General features: G+C 41.7%; 1 protein-coding gene across 8 annotated transcripts in view; it reads left to right on the top strand.

Moving 5' to 3' along the window:
* Window positions 1–21,808, top strand: part of LOC120428466 (proline-rich protein 36) — a 232,065-nt gene that overhangs the window by 75,854 nt on the left and 134,403 nt on the right. The gene's annotated exons all lie outside the window — the stretch shown is intronic.

Below are 21,808 nucleotides of genomic sequence, written 5' to 3'. Positions count from 1 at the left end.
AGCAAAAGAGCCCGGGAAAAAAAGGCAACCTGGTGTTAAATCACTCTAGAGAGTGTACTATAATTAAATTAACGTTTGCTCTGTGTGTGCCCTTTTGCCGACGACGAGAGTCTTTTGATCCCTGTGTATTGGGTTGGGGATTGAATGGAACCTAGTAGGGTTGACGGGGGACCTCTTTCCTGTAAACGTGCACATTCTGTGCTACGGAGCACCATCCACGTGCTATGTTTGCAGGTGTCAAAGGGTGCATTCTAAAGGAATGCATGTTTACACACTCCTGTAGAGTTGGGCCTCTTCATGTGGCGGTTCTTTCCTGGTTCGCTCAAGAGCGGGCTCCAGGATAATTACGGTTGAAAAATTACGGAAGAGATCTTGACGTTGTTTCTGTGAAATTTGCGGAATCTGTTATACGCTACGTTTGTCACTCTGATTGTGGTTAAAAACTGTTATACTCAAAGACAATAATGTTGTATTTGGTGTTGTTTATGATTTTGATTTACTACGGAAAACATTAATGTGTAAGATAAGAGTACAAAAATACTTTTGACTATTTCACTTTAAGATTCGATTTGCTTTAAAAAATCATAACGTTGCACAGATTGGCTTTCTCCATGCAAACCCCTAACGCGAATTGCATGAATATTTTATCGTCTTCGAGGCATCGTTTACAGAGCGAAGCCCTAACCGATATCGAGAAACTATGCTTCGTGTGCGATTTCCGAATTGCAAAGTAGCATGCAAACAATATTGCATCGCAAGTTATGGCGCTCCAAGTGAATATCAAACGCGCCATAAAAACGAATATGCGGAAAGCTTAAAAACATATTCATCTTGTTTCCTTCCTGGAGCAACGAACATCCCAACTTCCGATTTTTTCTGCCCCTTCCATGTTGTGTAGTTTGACTTTCGTCTCTGGTTTCGAGCACGGAGGCAAGACGGAGCCCTCGGTGGAACGCTTCTTCGTATATTCATAAATATAATACGATACACAATATTGTATCGTGATAGTCCCTGCTCGCCGTCCTCGGCGTCCCTGCTTGTTCAATGAGGATTTTTTTTCTTCCTCGCGAATCCTCTCAGCCTGGTTTGCGGATTTCCATAAAAAAATATCTCGGTGTTGGGGGTGGTCCAAGGGGTGTTTTTTGATCACTTTTTAAAACTTCTTTGATTTTAAGAACCTTATAAAATAAATTAATACACTGTTATACGCTTTCAAATGATCAGTAAATTGTATCGTATCGTGATTCCACTTAACACTTAACATCTGTGGACCCCTCAAGTGATCTTCTTTCGTAACACGACTCGCAAAATACCCGTATAAAAATCATTTCCAGCACTCATCTCTTCCTCGTCACAATAGGTTCCGGCGAGAATACACACACACCCACACTCACCACAGGAACACATTTACCGCAGACAACAACATAGCAGGGAAGCGTCAGCACCAGGAGCAGTGCAAAAAAAAAGCGAAATAAAATAGCAGAGGAAAACTCGTTCACTTTTTATTATTATTTTTTGTACGCGCGCTGTTATCGCGGCCTCCCACACTCCACCCCTTTAAAACCGGAAACCGGAGGGAGGAAAACATGCTCCAAGCGCTAGAAAAATAATATCCAACCGTGTTTTCCCACCCCTCGTTCAGTCTGTGGGGTGTGGGAAACGAATAAAGCCCTCTCTATGGGGTAAAAGTGACTGCTTTTGACAGTTCGGAAGCAAGCTCTTCCCCAACTAGCGCGTTGCCCTTTTAACAAAACGCTAAGCATCCTCACACTAATTCGACCTCCAAGTGGCCCCTTTGCCCCATTTTTCCGCTGAGAGTCGGGTTTTTTTTTCTCTGCAGGATCATTCTGAAAGAGCGCTTCCACATCCCGTTTCCTTGCTGCGCATACATGCAGGCGAGATTCAATTGAAAATGCGGGATTGGATTTGTTTTTGAGGATCCGCTTTTTGTCCTGTTTCTCGTAAAAGTACAAAAATCCTTGCGCAAATACTGAACACACTCGTCGGGGTGTACTCGACCGCCGAAAGTTGTTATGGAAAAAGTGATTTCCCGGAGCGCTGAAGTGCAGTTGTACGAACAGTACGTCCGGGAAAAATGCTTGCGCGGGTATGAGGATTTGCGCTCGAGAACCGTTTTTGACCGGTGGTAAGTGGTCCGGATTTTCGCGGGGATATTTGATTTTGAACGAGCTTTTAAATTGATTCGTTTTTGGGCCTCTTTCGGGAGGTTAGCTTGTGTATAACAGTTTTGAAATGGAATTTTATGAGTGGATTCATTATCTTTTCATGGATTTTGAAGCTGTTATGCTGAATTCGAGTGAAATACCAGCGTAGGATAAGAAGTTGGAAATATTTTTACAATATAACAGTTATTAGTTTAATTTAAACTAACTGATAAAGTTAAACAAAATACTTTTTGTTACAGCAAAATCTGTAACATCGAAAAATGCCATCCTATAACTGTTATACCCAAGACAAACTGACAATTCGATGCCCAAACAATCGATTGTGGGTTATCGCCAGCAGATCGACTTCCAGCAGTGCGCGACCGCTGTTCCAATTCCATCCAATCAATTTTGATTGATCTTCAATGGTCGTCGTCGTGCCAATCTTGATCCCGCACCGCACTAATAACAATCAGATTGTTGGTGCTCCGCTCCGCTACTAAGTTGTAAGCCTTAAAAGGACAAAAAAAAAAACGGCAACCTGCACACAATTTCCATCCCCAGACTGCGAAGTACTTTTGTGAGATTTGATTGATCGACCAGTTTTCCGTTTGCGACAACCGAGCGCGACCATAATCGAGTTTGTGCGCCTCAAAAAAACAAACTTTACCACAATTTTGTAAGTCAAGTACTCCGATGACTTGGCGGCGGAACAGATTGCACCGAGAGTGGCCTCATGAATATTTATGGGCGCATACACAAACACATGTATGCGCTCGGGGCTCGAGCTCTTGCACGAGGGATCACTTGAAGGAGATTTTCCTTTCGAGTGAGCCAACAGGTAGTGAATTTGGAATCAGTGGTGTATTTCACCGAAATGTAATTCAAGAGAAATTTAAATTTTCACTAGGAAATCGTGTAAAAAATAAAATAAAAATAATAAAAAAACTGTTATACTGTGAATTAAATTAATTCAGCGAAATCTGCGGACCCCTCGTGCCGTAATGAGAAAGGCTCGCGCGTTGACAGTAGGAATTCTCCGGACATCCAACGGCGAACGCGCACGATTCGTCACCGCAGGCGGCCCCACCGGGAAGAACCACTGAACAAGCCCTTATCAACGACAAGGCATCTCTCCTCGTCGTCGTCGTCCAAGTTGACTTGCTATCTCTTCCCGTGCACCAGCGACCGTCATGTCCAGCACACACCTCAGGCAAATTCGCTACAAATTGGTTGCGGGCTCCAGCGGTGGTGGTTCAGTCTTCCCTTTCAAGACTTCACAAGACACAAGAGTCCCTGCTGAAGAAGCGAAGCGATTTTTATTGAAAATTAATTGGATGACGTGCGCACTCTTCGATTCCGCCCCGCATAGATCTATAGATGAGCGCTAGCGCGTTCCCTGTCGCGAAGGCAACACAAAAAAACATGCGCTTTTATGCCTGAATTTAATTGTCGATCGATTTTTGCTTATCGCCACCACTAGATCATACTGCTGTGCGCGAACTCTGCGGTCGGTCGGTGGGGGCAGATCGTACCCAGCAGGACCACAAACCGCCTCTTATCGGTTCGATCGTGCTCGCGCGCGCGCTCGCGATTTGTAGTTCTGTGTTGTCGGACATCCAAGAGCGCGCTGGTAGTTCTGATCGAGCCACTTTGATAGCCTCGGAAATGAGCGTTTAATTGGGATCTTGGCGGGCGAGCTGTGGTTTGTGCACTTTGAAAGGTTGACGGTGCAATCTTGATGACAGCGCTGTATAACAGAACGAGGGGGGCTCTTTGGCATCTACCCTGTAATGGCTTCATTTATGGGGTGAATGGAGCGGTCTCGAAGGCTATCGCTGATTCTGGGGAGGGAATGCTCATTGGGCTTTTGAAAGCTGGCAACTTCGGTTACCAGATTGATCGTAAATTGTGGAATAGTTGAGTCCTGAATGTGAGCATTTTTTTTGCTTCGGGTATAACAGTTTTAAACTTGAAAAAGCTTATTCAATGCGTATAACAGTTTAAGAATTATGTTGAAAACCATATTTAAAAAAATCTGGATGCACAAAAACTGCATTAATTGTAAACTGTTATACACATTTATCTGTGGCGTTTTTCAGCACAAAAAATCTTGTCCAGCATAATCTCACAACAGCTGAAACATTTGTTGAACAGACCAGTGCAAGCACAATTATCGCAATCTTGAACCTTTATTTGGACCATTCAACGCTCAAAACTACACAGTGCGCTTTTCAGCTCATTTTCAACGATCCGTGATAAATGCACCGTCCCCACTCCCCGTCCTTCCGAAAGAGGGGTTTATCTTCTACCCGCTGGAGAACATTTGCCAAGTTGCACATTTAGTAGAGCAGACGTTTCCAAAACTGTGACTCTGAGAGGAAATGCTCTGAAGGAGGAGGAAGTACACTCTCGGCGCAACCGAGAGTGAGTAAACAGACAAAATAATCACCGGAAGCCACTTTGCCGGGGATACTGACTCCGTTGATGGCACTAAAAAAATATTTGCGATTTTTTAAACATCATTTCAAAAGAAAATAATGTGTATAACAGTTTGAATCAAATCTGATTTCTTGAAAGAATAGTCACTTTTCTTACAGTGCATTCTTCTGGTCAGTTGAACTCACCACCAAACTAGTCAAAAAAAATGGAGAACACACTTCTACAAGACAGACCAACCGAGCTTGCCAAAAACCCCGTAACTAATTGAGATATGGTTGAGACGTGTTATTTATTAGCTCCGTTTTTCCTTTTGACCATCTTCTCGGAAGGAAGAAAAAAGTCAGTAGTGTGGCGAAAAATTAGTTTTCCTCGTACGACTTCCCCCTTTTGCTAAGAGCGTATGTGGCTAGGGTGACCCGTAAGCAAATAAATCTTTCCTGTCGCAACGCAAACCTTGGGGCGGAAAAGTCCGCTTTCTGATTCCAAACCCACTCGATTCTAAGAGAAGGGGGACCCCGTAAAAACTATCATCATAAAGCTAGCTGTCACGAAACGGTAATCACGGATTATCTCCTGCTTTTTGCGTGGACTTTCCTCGCCTGTGCAGAAGATTCTGGGAAATGGCAAATCACACCGGCAGCCGCATTGAGTGGGTGCTGATTTGCTCGCATTTTTTTCCTTCAGTTTCGAGGGGTTCAACGATGGAATCTAAAAAAATTGAAACTGTTATAAATATTTTAAAGGTTTATTTACTTGTTAAAAACTGTTATACCCAAAAAAGAAAAACAAAATAATCATATTTCTATCAAAAGCTACCAATGGACCCCCCGGTTGACAGCGCATTACAGTCTGAAGAGCCATCTATCGGATAATATATTAGCCCATAGTTCGTACTTTTCCTTCCGAAGTCGAAATGAGAAAATCATCATGATTATACGGGTTTGGCGGGAGGGAGAGGCATGATGAGATGTGACTTTTGTGGCTGCCCGGATGGTCCCCCAAGCTGTCATTGCATTCTAGCACGCAAAAAACAGGATACGGAATGACATCAGGGAAAACTTTGGGCTAAAGAGCAGCTCATTTGTTGACGAGTAAAAGCCTTAGGGGAGACTTTTTCCTGCTTGTTGTCATCATATCTAGTTTATTTTGTTTGAGGAAGCAGGTTTTTCGAGTATAACAGGTTACATACTTGGGTTAAATTAGCATACAGTCGTATAAAAAAACATACAAATCATATTGTAATTTTATAAACAGCTTGATTACGTTTTCCCCTCAATCTTAGGAACTGTTATACTAATAATTTTATTATGTTTACCTCATGAAACCATCAACGAACTGTGAATCTTTCCTATCATGTGACAAACTTTTACGACTTCACAAAATTAGTCTGTCAAACTAGTCAACAAACAACTTTTACAAGGCAATATATCTCCCCTTACAACAACGCCATCTTCACGTCAAAACAACCAATTCCCCCAGCAACACTTCCCACGCAGTGTTATAAAAACCGCAAACAAAAAATAACAGCGATCATCATCTGCAGAGCAGCGGATAAAAACCAAAAATCACGTGACGAAAGCGAAATCCATCTCGTCCGAGGGCGCACTCATCCACAATGGCGATGATTGTAAGCTCATAAATCAGAAGACGAAATCATAAAAAACGAACTCCAACCATGGGTGTGGCCCATTCTGCCACCGCACACACACACACTGTCATTCATCCAGTTTATTAAAATGATGATACGTTGCGCGGCTTGCTTCACGGACTTCACGAGTAGCCATAAAAGAAGCCGACGACGACGTCGACGCAAATGTGATCCCAAGCGGCCCCTGGTTTGCCCTCGTGGAGTGTGTGTTGATGTTTAATCATAAAAAATAACAACATGCATGGTTTGGTTCGGTGACAGCGGCGGGGCAGGGTTGCCAGATTGTTTTTGGTTGGTTTTGAATAAAAGTAGGACTGGTTTTGTGGTCTTGTGCCCAAAAAACTCTGTAAATATATTTTTGTTCCGAGTATAACAGTTATCAATGAGTAATTTGGATTTCGATTTTATGAAGATATATATCAGTTAAAATAATATGCACTAAACTGTTAATATATTAGTTTTATTTGTTGAAATAAATCAAATAATTGTAAACTGTTATACTGTATAAATGTCATTATTTTGTTTTAGAAAAATGAAGCTCTCATGATATTTTTGAATAGATTTATAACGAGTTGATGCACACTCTGTAAAATTGACGCTAACAACTTTTTTATACTTTTGTTTTGAGTATAACAGTTTTTTAGAAGCCCTCATTGATTTATTGAAAGCATGTTAGTGATAATATAATTTCACTATAAAATTATTAATATTTCAGCTAATTTTTCTAAATTATAAATTAAGAGTGGTGAAAATGAAAGTTATACAAATTGTTTTATAAATGGTTGAAGTTGTTTTAAAGATGAAAAAGCAACAATAATTAAAAAACCCTTTGCATTTTTATTTTGAATTTAACAAATATTTTGTGAAGTTAACTTGGAGTTGATTTGGTTTTGATTTGCAGTATAACAATGAAATTTTAATGCAAATGAAAATATTTATAACGTCACATTTTTTTTCTGAAATAAGTTAAGTAAAACTGTTATACAGTTTGTTAAACTTTGTAAAATTAAATTGAAATTACAGAAATTTGAAATATTTGGCACCACTGCCTCCGCGACCTAGATCTGGACGGCCTCACGCCGCAGTTGAGGGGGGGCGGGCAGGACAGCTTGAAATTGAATTGAAAGTGGCATAAAATTTAATGCTTAAATAAAGTGCCGTAAATAAACAGGCCCAGAAGCGCGCGCTGCCGTTGCTCCGCAAAAGGACGACAAGCGGAGTGAAATAATTCGCGCGAGACCCCTCGGTTCGTTTGGAGAGCAGGGTTACTTCTTCCCTGCCGCTGCCGCCGCCGGAGCGTGTCGCTTTTCATCCTCCATTTATTTTACATGAGCCGCGCGACGACTTCGGGTCTTGGGCGCGCACGTTGACAAATAGGTGGCAGCACCTTCATCATGCACAGCGATTAACCTCAGGTTCAACGGATTAGCGCATTAGCGCGGTGATGAATGGCGGAATAATTGAACAGCCCCCTCGATTTGACAGCCAGTGGACGCGCCATTATGGCACGTTCGCGTCCGCCATTATGGCAACGCGTAAATTTCTTCATTTCGAGTGGAATCTTCCCAAACCGGTTCCGAATCTGTGGCCAACCATAAATTGACACAATTAAACATTTATATGATCACTGCCAACATCATTGGCCGGCTGACAAAAAACAACATAACCTGAATGGTTGCGAAAAATGGGCCCGAGACGAGCGCGCAGAGAGGGAAGCGTTATTTAATAAATTAATTTTATGATGATTATTTGCTGTTAAATTTTCGGTCCAGCTGCAGGAAGTGCCAAAAATCCGGTTTCACGCCACAAGCAGATTCTCGCCAGCGTTGGAATCGTGGCTTCGCGAACGGCCGCGGTGCAATTACGCGATGCGGTAATAAAATTAATGTAAACAAAGCGGGATGGTGGAACGCTGGAACGAGGGGGATCAAATTTATAAATGTATGTAATTTGTTGGATGTTTTTGCGGCACCGGGAATCAATGAAATGCAGTTTGGTGGAAGGGTTTAATTTGGAATATTTGGTTATGGTTACTCAACCAAGAGGATTTTTTTATTTAGCCAAAATCTGTGCAAATGCTTTTAAATATACTTACATTTCCAAAATACCCTGTCTGCATAGGAAACGCTTTGCACGGTATTAAAATGTTGTCTTTTATTATTCAGACACCTTACAACACTTTTCTTTGGAGTATAACAGTTTTCAAAACTGTTATACACTTAGAAAACTGTTATACTCGAAGGAAAAAACGTAGCTTAACGTTAGAACAACAGTTCAATATCAAATTGCGAATTATTGTTTTGAATCATGGTTGAAATTTGAGTGATTTTCATAAAAAATATGCGAGATTTTTGCCAATCCAATCTAAATTCTAAGTTAGTTCCATTATCATCCCCGAAAATTGTTTTATGGCAAGTCCTACGCAGGTCCCACCACGTATATTGACATTATTCAAATTTCTCCCACATTTTTCATCTACGCGCGCGCTCCCCCCAAAACCGACGATTTGTCAGTGATTTCACGTTTCTTTGTCCGAAAATGTCTGGTTTCCCATCCATCAAATTGTCACCTTCCGCTGCTACGCACGCACTCTCGGTCACACCTCGGAGGTATTTGCCCAATTAGCATAACAAAAGGCCCACCGCGCCAAACTCTCTCTCGATCCCCATTCATGGAATTCTTTTATTATGAATACCTGAACGCTCGCGCTCGCGCGCGTAATCGTGTGAATAGATGATTATTATTTATGTGCGTTGAAATGCGTACATGTCATCAAGTGGCAAACGAGAAAAGAGCCTTCGGGGAAGGAACCCCCCGGAAGGTAACGTCAATTCAGTAGCCTATCTCCTCCTCTTCAAATTGATACGATACGGTACGGCACAATTGAGCCAAGTCAAGCGCAATTACTTTACGACTTCTCTCGCCGCATTGTGTGAAGTGTGACTGTGTTTTGTGATTGAATGGCGGCCAGATTATCTACAAAGCATTTTATACGGGTGTCGGATGGTATCTGGGAGCGCGATACGACTTTGTACTGGGCAAATTGAGCGCTTGGTGAGCTGATTTCGCTTTATAGCAAGCTGTGGTGGCTCTGGATTGCGGAATTTTTAAGGAGCAATGGCGGGAAAGGGTTGGGAAAAGTGTCCGGCTAATTATGGTGGCATGCTATAAAAATTGTTTGCCATAAAATTTTATAGCATTTCACCTAAAGAGCTGGATTTAGTTGTTGAGTCGATTTCTAGTGGAATCCTTTAAAAAATCAATGTTATTAAAAAGTTCCGAACGTTTTATTCATCAAATCAAGACATTATTGGCTTGCAAACAAGAGTATTTTTTTACTTTTTTTGAGGAAGACCTCATCTAACAAAGTGGATCAGTCAGTCTCCCTCCTTCTCCGCACTGTGCCAAAATGCCAACACAACTAATGAAGACAGTTACAAGTGTTTAGCGCGCGCAGCCAACTAACGCGAGTGAGGTGGAATTAATTCCACCTAATAAGTGGACGGTAAATTGTGGCACGTCAATTTGGCAGAAGACAACACGTGAAATTAATGGTAAATAATCAAATTTAATGGCCTCGATACGCGCGCGGTGCGCTTTGACCGCGATTATTAGTTGTACGCGAGAAATCGATTAATTGATCAATTTATGACTCAAGCGTGTGTGTGCACACGCTTGCCATAAAAAAAGCGGCCGTCGAGTAATTGACAAATGGACGGCGGCAACTCGTTGATGGGTTGGTAAAAAAAGAATAATAGTGATGAATCAAAACAATCATCAGACGGAAATGGTTTTTTTTTGCTTGCGGAAAAACCAATTTGCCAGAAGCTCACTTTTTTACTGGCTTGTAATCCACCGGCTTTGATCCTTTTGCAGCTCGGCGAGTCGCGTGATTTTCATACATTTTTTTTTGTTTTCGTTATTATTCCTGGCCATGGTGGAAACAGATCAAATGGAATGAATGGGAAGGAAAAATCACGCACCACTTGTCGCCGGTAGGGATTTTTCATTTTCATTTGGCTGGTGCTGGATATGGTTGGATTTTTATTTCGAGCTGCGTCCTTTGAAGTTCGAAACAGTAATATCCGTCTGGATTCGAGGCTGTTAAAGTTGGCTATTGTTGGGAATTACCGAATTTGGATTTTTTGTATGACAGTATTTGTTAAATTTGCTATAATTTAGAGGAAGTTCATTAAATTTAATTTTGCTATAAAAAAGTATTTTGGTTTTAGAAATTGTTCAAAATAATTATGTTTTAAGGACAACCAATTAAACATTCAAAGCCATCGAAACTCATCATTATTCACTAAGTGAAGTGCAACAACCCATTTTTATAGCACACAGTTCCTCAAACTCAAGTCGTAAAATTTGAGCCGCAAAAAAGCAAACAATTTTAACGCTGCCATCGACCTGTTTTTGCGCACTCAATTTTTACGATGCACCCAAACGTCTATAATTTACCGCGCAACCTTCTCCGATCTTTCTAAAACAATAATTGTGTGAAGTGGTGGGCCATAAACCAGGCACGATGCCATAAAATTTGTCGGTGGCCAGCAACTACTACAGGAGGGTACTAATTAACCGCTTCGTCGTTGATGAAGGGGGGGGGGGAAGGGGGGGGGGACCCGCGCCTCATTTTCGTCGCCTTTCGTGTGATCGATCTTTGCTGCGATTTAAAGTGTGGAAAAATGTAGTAAAATTGCCAAGTACCTGGTTCTCCAACACTTTACAGCGCGCCTTTTTTATGGCTGGGGCTATTTTTGCATGCAAACGCGGGCACAGCTAGAAAAAAGGCAGATTTTATGGCATCGTTTACCTCCTCCCGTTTTGCAATGCAAAGTGAGGCCAGGAATCACACTCTTTAATGAGCCATTAAGCCATAAAAGATTGTGTTTCTCGGCCGTGAACAGTCGGTCGAATCTACCGGCAAGTTTTTTTTTGCAAATTGAGAACTGTGTTAAATTTTGTAGGTGATTTTATTACTTGCAGATATTTTTTGCGTCGCTGAAGCCGATTTTAAGAGGTCAAATATCTGATGGAATTGCCGTTAAACGGTGGCAAACAATTGAGTTCAGTGCTATAAAAGGTGCGAATAACACAAGATCACTTGTTGCAGACATTTATATTCATGTAATTTTGTTATTTCTGCCCTACATTTTACTTGAGACCTGCTCTACAAAATCTGCTCGAAAATAACATTCGTTTATCTGATTTTTTGCCTTCCTCACTGAGGTAAGGCTATAATCCTGCTCTAAAAATGAACTTTTTATTAAAAGCTCGAAGACCCACCTTCATATATACATATCGACTCAGAATCGAAAACTGAACAAATGTCTGTGTGTGTATGTGTGTGTGTGTGTGTATGTGTGTGTGTGTATGTATGTATGTGTTCAAAAATCTTGCCAAGTTTTCTCAGCACTGGCTGAACCGATTTTGATCGAACCAGTTGCATTCGACTTGGTTTAGGGTCCCATACATCGCTATTGAATTGTTTGAAGTTTCGATAAGTAGTTCAAAAGTTATGTATAAAAATGTGTTTTCACATATATCCGGATCTCAATTATATGCATGTAAACGATGTCCGGATCCATCATCCAACCCATCATTGGTTAGGTAATCAAGAGACCTTTCCAACAAGTCCACAACATCGAAGATCTGGTAACCCTGTCTCGAGTTATGTCCACTTAAGTGATATTTATGTACTTTTTTGAAGCCGAATCTCACTTAAATGCATGTAAACGATGTCCGGATACATCATCCGACCCATCACTGGTTAGGTAATCGAGAGACCTTTCCAACGAGTCAACATAATTGAAGATTTGGCAACCCTGCCTCGAGTTATGACCACTTAAGTGATATTTATGTACTTTATTGAAGCCGGATCTCACTTAAATGTATGTAAACGATGTCCGGAACCATCATGCGACCCATCATTGGTTAGGTAATCGAGAGACCTTTCCAACGAGTCCACATAATTGAAGATCTGGTAACCCTGCCTCGAGTTATGACCACTTAAGTGATATTTATGTACTTTATTGAAGCCGGATCTCACTTAAATGTATGTAAACGATGTCCGGATCCATTATCCGACCCATCATTGGTAAGATAATCAAGAGAACTTTCCAACGAGTCCACATAATTGAAAATCTGGCAACTCTGTCTCGAGTTATGACAACATAAGTTATATCTGTGTACTTATTTTTCTGGACCTAAAACAAAATAGCTGAAATACGTGTCCAAACCACTCATATTACCCATTGTTGGTAAAAATTGAGGAAGGCATCAACCACATAGGTGGATTAAGTAAGTTTTTTTCTATTTTTTGCTATAAAAACAAAAATAAACATTAAAAATGTCTAATTTGCTTATTTGGAATTTAAATTTGATGCAAAACGATTCAGAGCATTGACAGGTGTCATTTGACGCGATGCCATAAATTATGGCAACTTGCTATAAAATTATAGCAAGTCCAGAATCGATTCAGCGCTACTTCAGGGGTAAAATGTTTATGGAATCCGTAAAATTTGCACCCCAACAGTGATTTCCTGCTTGTTTATTCCCCTAAACCGTCAATAATATCCCCCTCGCGAACCAAAATTAAGGGATCTAATCCCTTTTGTGCATCCCTCCGGTCCCAAAGGTTATCGAAATAATTACATATTCATTTTTATTGAATCATTTACATACGCGAAGGTTCACTTCGCTCCGTTTATTCGTCCTTTCCCAGAATCTCGCTGCTCATTTCCCTGATCTATCAAAACATGGCACAAACACGCACACACGTTGCAACTTTTCACAGATTTCCCGGAAAAAGCGGGCATTTGCGCTTCGCGCGCCAAAAAACGAGAGGAGGAAGCTGGGGTGGAATGAAAATAAACACTTACACGGATTTTCGGTAATTTAGCCTCCCTCGTGCGATTCACCGGGGCGGTTTCTTTGCGGAAAAGGGAGGGGGGATTAGAAAACGAACGGTTCCCCCGGGAAAACCGTCGTCGGCGTCGTGGTGAGGGAAAATTGCGTTTAATTAAACTTTTCGCCGTCGTCGACGGAAAATTTTCCCTCGCTGGATTTGGTAATTTGAGTTAATTGGAAATACTGACGTGCGCGCGAGAGGGCTTCCTCAAATGAAGATTTAATGAGTGTACTTTTTGGAGGGAAATCGGGAAAAGGAAAAGGGAGAAATTCCAAGAAGGGTGACTCTGTGCGGAGAAGGGTAATATTTGGTTGACTTACATTGTCGTTAGTTGGTTCGTGAAGGTGACAGATGACGGAGAGTGTTGATTGACTGATTTCGGAGCTCAAGTGGTACTTACTCGGAGGATTGATGTTTCCGACAGCTGCTGCACACTGCTTGTCTTACACTTTTGGTACTTACCCCGTTCATCCGGAACGAATTTGTCAAAAAGTTGGTTGATTTGATGGGGGTACCTCGACCTTGACGTCCGTGTTAGGAAAGCAGACTTCAAAATTGTGTTGCCAATACATGGGATTGAATTAAAATTCACTTCATTCGAAAGATGGCAGCATAGTTCAAGTTAAACAAAGTGATTTGAACTACTCACTGATAGAGGGCAGCACCGATTCAAACTTGTTTTTTCCTTATCAAACATGATTTCAGTCAACATTTCGAATTAAAACTTGATATTTCAATCGGAATAGCAAAGAATAATGCTCAGTGCTACAATTTGGTTTAACCATAAGTACTTTTTGAACTACTTACCAACAGATGGCGACACCGATCAAAACTTACGTTTTCTTATCAAACATGATTTCAACAATGATTTCGAACTGAGATTCGTTGTTATGATATGAACTACATTGAATATTTCTCCGTTTCTACATTTTTGAGTAAAAAGACCGTTACTTTGATCTACTCACCAACAGATGGCAGCACTACAAATAGTTCAAAATTACCCTAAAAACAACAAACTAACGTCTCATTTTCCCCTCTCTCTCTCTCATTCCAGGTAAGAGCCATAAGTCATGTGCTATCTCGAGCACCCCAGGTTTGTACACCCCTGCTGGTTGATACACAATCGAGGTTATGTTCCAAACGCGAAGAACACGGCGATGAACACAGCCGTCGAAACGGCTCGGTGTACACTCTGTGTTTTGTTCGTCGACGTGTAGTCAACAGCGGGGAAACATTTGTTTCAGCTCCTTTTTCATGATACTTGCCACCACCGCCAGACAAACGTTTGTTTGCGGAGGCCTGGCCCGATAAGATCGCCATCGTCGTCCAAAAACGGGGAGTTGCACCGCGCGCGCAAATCTGCTCAAGTTGTTGTTGTGCTTCACAAGAAAGTGGCCTTCGCAAAAAAGAGGGGGGAGGGGGCGGCTCCAGAGTCTCCCCCTCGGAATGAAGTGCAATTAAAATTAATTACCAGAGCGAATTAATTACGACAAAATTTGTTATCTGGCTACTGGATGCGGACGGCTGGTTGTTTGTGGGTTTGAGGGAGGGGGCGACCGGACGGAACCTGGTGTTCAGGATTGCCTTTTTTGTCCACCTTTTGGAGCGGGGTTCAGAACGTGTCCGATTTCACGTTCAAATCTCACGCTGAAGGTCCCGAAATAAAAAGTTGTGGGAAATTCACCTAGTTGGCAGTATCGCGAAACCAACTTCGTTATCGATTGATAAGTTTCCACGAATGATTTCAGATTGCTCAAGACAAGACTCAATCCTTTGCCAGGATAAAAAAGATTCAATAAGTAAACTTTACATGACGAAATCCAGTCTCTAAGATCACTGTCTCCATTGGAATGGGAATGCAACATTATGAGTCTTGTCTAGTCTACAAACAATAGTTCTCGCAATGGAATATCACCTTAAGGCACTCTTAAGGTGGTATTCCATTGCGGGAAAAAATCAAAATAAACAACTCTCAAAACATTGTTTTTTTCCTTTTGAAGAACCGTCAATGGTTTGAGTCTTGTCTAATTTGATAATATTTTTTCAGCAATTGAATACCACCTTTAGAGTGCCTTAAGGTGATATTAAATTGCAGCAATTTTTTTTTTAAACTAGACAAGACTTACAACAATGCATTTTTGCGATTTACAGACTGGATTTCGTCATGGCAAGTTTACAAATTTGAACTTTTTTTTAAATCTTGGCAATGGTTTGAGTCTTGTCTAGTTTGTAAACAATATGAACAATATGAAATTGCATAGCATGTCATAGCATTAGCAAAATGGTTTTTTTTTCAAATGTAAAATCTCAAACAAATTCAAAACATTCTTCAAAAAGAACGGCAACACAAACCAACAGAAGAATAAATTTCGCTTGAATTGAGTGCCTCCTTGTTTGGCACGACGACGATAGTTTGCCACCACACCAAGGAAGGCCGGGTCAGGCCCGTAGTACCAACAGGGAACTGAAAGGTGCGCGGCGGCTCACATATATACATGTTCGGTGTTTAACTTTTGACTTTTAGTAATACTTATTGCCGTTGTTCCCGCCGCCGTCGACAGTGATTTCGACTTTTGCTTAAAGCAACTTTTTTTCGCGCGCTCTCCATGTTCTCCACTTTATTTTATTATAAACACAAATCACGTGCTACCTCGTGAGTTCCAGCCGGGGCCCCGTTTTCGTGCCTTATTTATGGCCCTGTGGTCCAAGTTGGGGTCCCCGTCTTTTTTTGTGCGCCATTGGTATGTCAAGTAGTGTGTGGCCCTTCGTCTCGTCTCCCTGGACTCGAACCAGGTTTACAATTTATCGGAATTTGCAACGGGTATGCGAGCAATGTCCGCGCGGGTTTGACGTTTGAAGCGGACCGCGGTGGCGAGGAGTGGCGCTGCGATCGCCAAGAAGACACCGTCGCGGGTCAAACAAATTTCCCGCTGGGATTTGACCCTCTGCGATCGTGACTTACGGGAAGATTCTCATGCAAAATACGAGGCTTCCGAAAACAATAGCTGGTGATTGCAATCACTTGTTTTTTTCTGTATAAGAAAGGAAGAACGCAGAACAGAAGCCCCAAGAAGGGGCTGTTCAGAATCACACCCAGAAGCGCTCGCGAAAGGTGCAGAAGTTGGGATTTTATCGCGCCTCGTGGCTCCCCCTGTTGTTCTTCGCGGGTCTCGAAGGTTAATTTCATGACAATTCGCGGTTTTGCTGATCTGTAATCTGAATACCGTGGACCTTTGCAGTGCGATTCCTGGAATCGTGGCGAGGTTCTGGGTTTCTTTGTCTCGAAACTCAAAGTAACATCGTAGCAGTACGGCCAAAAAGTTGTGAGAAGAATGTATGGAAAGGTGGTTAGTATCTTATAAACATTGACAGATGATTGACAGATTTGTTAGTTCCTAAACTAAATTGTACTTACCATTTTAAGCTGTTTCAGCTCACCACTTTCATTCACTTACCTGCATTTGCACTTTAAGTTCTCCAAAATAACTGTAATAGAAAAATACTTTAACTTAACATAGACTCAGACGAGGGTACCTCAATGTTGAAGTCCGTAATAGGGAATTCAATTAGTTTCAAAATAATATTATAAGAAATTTACGGCTAGTGGCTAGAAAACTAGAGGTAACAAATTACGGAAAAGTGATTAGTATCTTGTAAATATTGACAGATTTTTGACAGTTGACAGATTGGTTAGTCCTTAAACTAGATTGTACTTACCGTTTTAACCCGCATCAGCTCACTCTTTTCACTCACTTACCTGCATTTGTACTTAAATTTGTTCAATGTAACACTAAGTGGTACTTCTAAGTTGAAGTCCGTAATAGAAAATCACATCAACCAAACATGGACTTAGACGAGGGTACCTCGATGTTGAAGTCCGTAATAGAGAAGTTGCTCTGAAATAGACCGTTTTAGCTAATATTTTAGAAACAAAATGATTTCAAATCTCAAATCAACACAGCAATTCACAGCAAATTACTAAAGTTGTCACCATTTCCCCCCCACCAAAGAAAACACGCAGCGTCAAAATCTCCGCAAAACCGCGCTCAACCCCTATCGCACGCAACAAATCAAGAAATTACCAAACCCCGTCGCTGGACGCGAAAACCGCTGCTGGCATTTCATTATCGAAATTCCTTAAATATCGCCAGCAACAACTTTTGCCGCGACCGCAATTGCAGCGAGCTGCCAAACATGGCGAGTCCCGCCGTGGAATCGCGTGTTGTGTGCTGTAGAAGTCCGGTGGCCATTTGTGGCTGGGATCTCGGTGGGGTTGAAAGTTTGCGATTTTAGCGGATTGTAGACTGGACTTCGTCATGTAGAAATCATGAGTTTCCAGAACGGGTTTTCTAGGAGTTGATAATTGGAAATTAAAGCAATTCCACTTTTTCAAGGGGGCAAGGGAAAATCTCCACGGTATCCCCAACTAAGTTTGGTGTGGTTAAATGTCCCAAAATTCTTTTTTTATGAATTTCCAAACCCACCCTGCAACCATTCTGCTACCGACCAGCTATTAGCCAAGCTACCGCCCGGTTAAGGAGTGAAGGAGCCTCGAGAATGCTGCTGGCGGGTCACAAAATATGCAAAGACTTTAGCAGAAGCCAACAGAAAAAAAGAGCTCTTCAAGAGAAGCAGGGTCCGAGCAGACACGCATTCCGATTATTACGCGCGAAGGACTCGGCAGAGCAGTCCTGCCACACGAAATTCCGCCGTCCGTCTGTGTGGCTCGAAGGAATGAAAATTAATGGTGGTGGATAATGGCAAGTCGGGGTGGAGAGTTGAGCAAAAAAAAACTTGCTTGTATAATTTTGAGCTTCGAGGGTGAGCGGAACATTCCACGGCAACGCGCGGTGATGACGAGAGATGGCAACAAACTGCTATTAGAGGGGATGATGGAGAGAATTATAATTTTTCGAAAATTAATTACTGCGTTAATTGATTTAACTCGATGCAAGTTATGGCGCGAACATGGTGCTGGTGCCCGCGAGCTGGATTGCGGAAAGTGGATGGAAGATTGCAGGAATTGGCGACAGGGTGGCCAGAAAATAAGAGGATGGAAAATATGGAAATGGGGTTAGTGTCTTAAAAATATTGACAGTTTTTTGACAGTTGACAGATTGGTTAGTCTTACACTAGATTGTACTTACCATTAGATGTCAAAACCTGCATTAGCTCACCACTTTCAGTCACTTACCTGCATTTGCACTTCAATTTCTCCTATGTAACACTAAGTGGTACTTCAAAGTTGAAGTCCGAAATAGAAATCACTTCAGCTAAAATCAAGCTCAAACGGGGGTACCTCGATGTTGACGTCCGTGATAGGGAACTTTTTTTTTTCCAATAACATCGCAAATCACAGCAGACGCTCAGTCTACCGTTGCACCTGAAGAAGTGTTACGCACCACATCGGTCCAAAGATGGCCAGTGCACGCCGTTCCCGTTTAAGGTACAATCAATCATACCTTACCAAACGTGGGTCCCGAGCCCCAAAAAGGGCACTGCAATGCGAAAATTGTGATAATCATCAGCGAGCCAAGCCGGGCGGGTCCATATTAGTGCCTTTAATTACCATTGCCCGCGCTCGAATTTGGCCATCGCACGCATCGCGTCACGTTCGGACCTCCGTAAAAGGGGATCCGCCCTGTTGTAGCAGTAGCACCGGTACCTGTCAACGCGATGTACCTCGCTCGATTTTCTAAGGCTGCTCGCGATTGCTCAATCATAATGAACATAATGAAGTCAAGAATTGCTCGCATCACTGCGCTCGTCGACGACGACGAAGCTTGTTACAAGTCATCCAGTCCCAACTTCGTCTTCTCGTCGGGGTCCAGATTTCCGCGCGCCGAACCCCGCCGTATCAATCTGCCTTAATTAAACTACATTAATCAAGTTTGGTGCGAACGATGCGACGACGACGACGACGAAATGGAACCCCCCTCGAGCAAGACGGCAAAAAAGCGCAGTCAAGAAGGGGCAGATCGGTGATGACGACGCGGGGAGTATAATTTTAATAAGTTAGCAGTTCTGGGCTCGAGTTTTGCCTCGTTGGGACGGCGACGACGAGTGCTAAATATGGGAGTCCCTGAACGATGACCGACAATGACGCTCTCAGGTGAGGTGCAAAGACATAACTAGGAAGGTTGACTGGTGTAAATAAATTTGTTGATCCAATTACCGATGATGGCGGGGATGACGGAGGGAAGATTCCGAGAGTGATGACAAACAAGGAGGGCGTTAAGATGACGAGCACCTTTAATAGGAAAATAACAGGATAGTGGAGGAGAGAAATTTCAGTGGAAGACTGAGTCAGTTGTTAGTTTTCTTACACATATTGACAGTTGACAATTGACAGAAGGGTTAGTTAAATAATAAAAATAATACTTACCACCTTCAGAACTGCTCCATTTCACATTTCACTGAACACAACACTTCACTTCAATTATTCACAAGAAATCCAATAGGTACCTTAATGATGAAGTCCGTGATTGAGAACACTTAATTTCATGATATTCGTACTTACCAGATTTTATTCGAGTTTTATTCAGAAACTCACGAGAGTACCTCAAATTTGACGTCCGTGATTGGGAAAGGTTCGAGCGGAAAAGTTACACCGCAAGCCTGTGCAAACATAATCAAGCGGATTTATAAACTATAAATGAAAACTAAACATCATAATCAGCACAAATATTACAAATGTAAACAAACCCGTCAGCTCTCGCGCACACAATAAATACAGCAAATTGCATCCCTCCTCGCGTGCTCATTTCGGCAAACATGCTTTTCCTAGCAAATTTCATCACTCATTCCGACACCTCTCGCCACATCAACAACACTCATACATCATCAACTTTACAAAGGCACCGCGCACGCACACTCACTGACATTGTTTACAGTTTTCGCTCTGACAGCCGACGAAGGAACTCGTAAAGTTGTCAGTGCGTGGAAAATCAATAACCGCGCCCGCCAGGTCGTAAATATGTTTCCACCAGCAGCTCTCTAAATGCGATCTATTTACAAAACAATTTTCACTTAAATATTTAGCGATTATTGCACAGTCCAAACAAACAAATGCATGCATAATTCCCAGCTTCGAAAGCGAGTGCAACATTTGGAAAGGGTGTAACAAAGCGTTTCCCCCCTAATAATCGGGCGAGCGCATTAAAATGTTGATCAATTAAATATTTACTCAAAACTCGCCGACGAGCGGCGAAATTCCGGGGCGGTGAAAGGTGTTGAAACGGTGAGTTTTGTTCGGCGTCAGGCGAAAAATGAATATTCAAGAATAAATTAAAATAACCACGGTCGCGCTGCGTGCGAGCTGTCAGAACTGGTTCCGGCGAGCGCCACCAGATGGATCGCAGAATGCGGTAAATTAACATTTTTCAAATGTTTTAATTAAACGGCATTAAATAAGTAACACATTTAATTATGATAATTCCGAATCAATTTATAGTGGAGCGCGTGATGAATAACTTCTGCTTCATTTGAATCCCATTTCCATTCATTGAGGGGCGCTCTATCTCCGCGGAAAGTAATACAAAACGGTCGGGCGTCGCAGAAAATAAAGTGTGAAATTGATGATCTTTTGAACCCCCGAGATTCAGATAAGCCGAGTTTGAACACACAGAGTGCACTCAATGTCCCACTTGATTCCGTTGAAGAGCGGCTTACAAACATAAACTCCAATTTACTTTCAATTCAGTAGCTCGGCCATAATCGACGGCGACGACCACGGGGCTGATAACCCTGGTGACCGCTTAGCTGATTTCGAAGTGAGTTTTTGTTTAGCCTTGGCGGGTCACGAAAGGTCCGGTGTGATTCCTGCCGAGAATCAACACCGCTAATGAGACAGTGTTTTGAGTTGTGTTGAGAGAGTTGTTTCTTTGGTGCCGTCAAAGTAGTCAGTCTTATCGCTGGTTGACTTAAAATTTTCATCGACAGCAAAGAAATAACTCATTGTAACAACTTCTGATTGTTTGGTTAGTGAACTAAAACTATTGACAGATGACAATTGACAGAACTGTTAGTCTTAAATTATTTGTACTTACCTGATTTTTCAACTTTTGAAAATACACTTCACTACACTTCAGTATTTCACTGTTGTCTGCATAGGTACCTCAATGTTGACGTCCGTGATCGGGAAACCAACGTTCACTTACCTTGTCTTTCTAGTAATATTTAAATAATTAAAAAATACACTCACTTCACTTCAAGTTTTTGTCTTGTTTGGAAGAGTAACTCAAAGTTGAAGTCCGTAATTGAGAAGCAAGTCGAAAAATGCCTAAATAATTTTGATTGTGCTTTCTTGACCTAAATCTTAAAATTTTAATTGACAGCAAAGAAAAAAACTTTTCGAAAAAAAAATTCTGATCGTTTTGCTAGTTATCTAAAATTGTTGACAGATGACAACTGACAGAATTGTTTGTCTTATGTTAAGAGTACTTACCCAATTTTAAAACTCCTAAAAAACACTTAACCACACTTCAGAATATCACTACTGTTTGAATAGGTACCTCGATGTTGAAGTCCGTGATCGGGAAACCAACTTTCACTTACCTTGCCTTTTAGTACCTAAATAATTTCAAAAAATCACTCACTTCACTTCAAGTTATTTGGCTAGTATGGAAGAGGTAACTCAAA

This window comes from Culex pipiens, chromosome 1 (genome assembly GCF_016801865.2).
Source record: "Culex pipiens pallens isolate TS chromosome 1, TS_CPP_V2, whole genome shotgun sequence".
NCBI lineage: Eukaryota > Metazoa > Arthropoda > Insecta > Diptera > Culicidae > Culex > Culex pipiens.
Note: the sequence above shows the minus strand (reverse complement) of the source record. Positions and strands in the feature narration are given on the sequence as shown.